The following is a 3481-nucleotide window of genomic DNA, read 5'->3' as shown; positions in this document are numbered from 1 at the left end:
TCAACTTCACGTTGACAGCAGAGAAGGGATGCTATAAATGGTGAGTGGCAGTGAATGATGAAATGAARGTTTCTATTCAGATTGCCAAGTTGATGTCGTGGTGCTAAAAAAGCAGAAGATGTATCAACTTAAATATTAGACATAATGCCAAGTGGGTGTGGACAGAACGCCACTTAGTTATCTGTGTGTGATGTTTTCAGGGTGTCCTCCCGACCCCAGGCAGTCGTTGTTTGGCCCCTCTCTCCTTCCATCCCTCCCTCCATCCTCCCTCCATCAGCCTGTAGCCAGCAGGTCCTAGTGTCCGCCCGGCCTCTGTCCGCTCCACTGGACACTAACCGAGGGGCCAGCATCATACAGGGACAGGACTCTGGTGAGGGGAGTGTGTGTGTGTAGCAGAACGGAGAGAGGGAGAGAGGGAGGGGTGTGGAGGGTGTAACTAAACAGCCCTCATCATCTTTCAGTGACTGGCCATACCCTGCGCTGTGATGTCATTGTTGACCAGATCAAGCAGATTCAGGTTGTCACGACGACGCGTCAACTGTTCACCGAGGACCCACCCCTCGTGCTCTCCGTCATGGCACTGGACTCAGGAGGTACTCGCCTTGTCATTGACATATCCCCCAGCCACACATTTAACTCTGAGGGCTAAAGGCTGTCAATATGTAGACAAGGGGTTGTTCCTCCTTTCATCCCTCCATAAGAATGAGCGCTGAGCATGGGCCCACTGATGTTCCTTCGAGAGCTGAGCTTAAATGCCCCACACATCCAAATGTACCACAGGCTCAAAGAGGGAAAAACTCAAATCCAAAGGATTAAAAGGAAACTTTGGTTTATTGTCGACAGTTTTCGGCTGCCAGGCCTAGTTCAAAACGAACCTGTCTATCACCTTTTGTCTATTATCCACATCCAGCCCCAGAAGTTCCCTTTTCTCTTTATTCTCTTGGCTTAGAAACTCATCCAGGTCACAGTGTTCAGATTGTATAGCCATCCAATAGCCCAGGGTAGACTGGAGGAAAAAGACAGCAGGTGTTAGACTCAAGGCTAACTAACCTGAGGCTAGTCCCTGCAGACAGACAGACTGACTGACTGACTGTTGTGCTAAAGAACCTGGATCTTGGATCTGTGTGTTTACTGCTCCCTTCTGGCACCAGGAGTCTCTCTGCCTGAGGATGTCATTATCATCTCTCTCTCCTTCTCTCAGGCAACACATTCAGTAGTCTGGCAGGTCTACAGTTTGAGTGGAGGCTAGTAAAGGACTCAGAGACAGCAGAGATTGTTAGGTGAGAGAGAGAGGGATGGAGAAAGAGGGAAATAATGACAAAGGAAGGTGAAAGATGAAAGAAACATACAGTCAACTGAAAACGTTATGTACAGCACATTCGGAAAGTATTCAGACCCCTTGACTTTTTCCACATTTTGTTACGTTACACCCTTATTCTAAAATTGATTAAATAAACATTTCCCTCATCAATCTACACACAATACCCCATAATGTCAAAACAAAAACAGGTTTTAGAATAAAAATTTAATAAATAAATACCTTATTTACATAAGCATTCACACCCTGTTTCCATTGATCATCCTTGAGATGTTTCGACAACTTGATTGGAGTCCACCTGTGGTAAATTCAATTGATTGGACATGATTTGGAAAGACACACACCTGTCGATATAAGGTCTCACAGTTGACAGTGCATGTCAGAGCAAAAACCAAGCCATGAGGTCAAAGGAATTGTCCGTAGAGCTCCGAGACAGGATTGTGTCTCGGCACAGATCTGGGGAAAGGTACCAAAAGATGTCTATAGCATTGAATATCCCCAAGAATACAGTGGCCTCCATCATTCTTAAGTGGAAGAAGTTTGGAACTACCAAGACTTCCTAGAGCTGGCCGCCCGGCCAAACAGCAATCGGGGGAGAAGGTGACCAAGAACCCGATGGTCACTCTGACAGAGCTCCATTGTTCCTCTGTGGAGATGGGAAAACCTTCCAGAAGGACAACAATCTCTGCAGCACTCAGGCCTTTATGGTAGAGTGGCCAGACGGAAGCCACTCTTCAGTAAAAGGCACATGACAGGCCACTTGGAATTTGCCAAAAGGCACCTAAAGGACTCTCAGACCATGAGAAACAAGATTCTCTGGTCTGATGAAACCAAGATTGAACTGTTTGGCCTGAATGCCAAGTGTCATGTCTGGAGGAAACCTGGCACCATCCCTACGGTGAAGCATGGGGGTGGCACATCATGCTGTGTGGATGTTTTTCAGCAGCAGGGAATGGGAGACTAGTCAAGATTGTGGGAAAGATGAATGGAGCAAAGTACAGCGAGAACTTGATGAAAACCTGCTCCAGAGAGCTCAGGACCTCAGACTGAGGCGAAGGTTCACCTTCTAACAGGACGACTCTAAGCACACAGCCAAGACAATGCACGAGTGGCTTTGGGACAAGTCTTTGAATGTCTTTGAGTGACCCAGCCAGAGCCCAGACTTGAACCCGATCGAACATCTCTGGAGAGACCTGAAAATAGCTGTGCAGCGACATTCCCCATTCAACCTGACAGAGCTTGAGAGGATCTGCAGAGAAGAATGGAAGAAACTCCCCAAATACAGGTGTGACAAGCTTGCAGCGTCATACCCAAGAAGACTCGAGGCTGTAATCGCTGCCAAAGGTGCTTCAACAAAGTACTGAGAAAAGGGTCTGAATACTTATGTAAATGTGATATTTCAGATTTTTATTTGTAATAAATTACCAAAAAATTCTAAAAACCTGTTTTTGCTCTGTCATTATTGGATGTGTGTAGATTGATGAGGGGGAAAACAATTTAATCAATTTTAGAATAGGGCTGTCACGTAACAAAATGTGGAAAAAGTCAAGGGGTCTGAATACTTTCTGAATGCGCTGTATATGTTGTATGTTGTGTAGGTTTGTGCGTTTCTCAGAGGCGGGCTACTCCCCGCCCCATCACATCCTGTCCCTGGAGGAAGCAGGTCAGAAAGGGGACAGTGTGTTGCTGGAGGGGGTCCGTAGCGGGGTGGTATGGGTCAGGGCCTCCCTCTCGCACCCAGACTACAAGGTAAGGAGGATGGAGGAGTGGATGAAGGGATTGATGCATTTGCTTCCGAAGGATAAATACATTGATGAAGCACCTGGAATGATGGATGAGTGGATGGGGCGATAGATTATGGATGAAGATCGATGGATTAGTTTATGTGTAAGAATAGTTTGTGCTGGTTTTTACCTGTCCCCTGTGTGTTACTTAGTGGGTAGAGCCAGCCTCTGTGAGCCTGACCGTGACAGACAGACTCTACCTTAGCCCCTCCCATGACGCCTACCTGCTGCTAGGCTCCACCCTCTCCTTCAGAGTCTGGAAAAGCGTGCATGACACAGAAGCGGGTGAGTCCCTAATGTAGACAGTAGTGTAGTCTGTCAGATCTTTACAGAGCCTTTAGGTGAGTCCCTAATGTAGACAGTAGTGTAGTCTGTCAGA

General features: G+C 46.9%; 1 long non-coding RNA gene across 1 annotated transcript; it reads left to right on the top strand.

Annotated features, from left to right (window-relative positions):
- Positions 1–463: 463 nt before the first annotated feature.
- On the top strand, positions 464–3380 carry LOC112079995 (uncharacterized). Its single transcript, XR_011479437.1, has 3 exons — positions 464–593; positions 2917–3067; positions 3255–3380. It is a non-coding gene; the product is annotated as an uncharacterized lncRNA (long non-coding RNA).
- The last annotated feature ends 101 nt before the right edge of the window (positions 3381–3481 follow it).

Source organism: Salvelinus sp. IW2-2015, unplaced genomic scaffold (genome assembly GCF_002910315.2).
Source record: "Salvelinus sp. IW2-2015 unplaced genomic scaffold, ASM291031v2 Un_scaffold10840, whole genome shotgun sequence".
Lineage (NCBI taxonomy): Eukaryota > Metazoa > Chordata > Actinopteri > Salmoniformes > Salmonidae > Salvelinus > Salvelinus sp. IW2-2015.
Note: the sequence above shows the minus strand (reverse complement) of the source record. Positions and strands in the feature narration are given on the sequence as shown.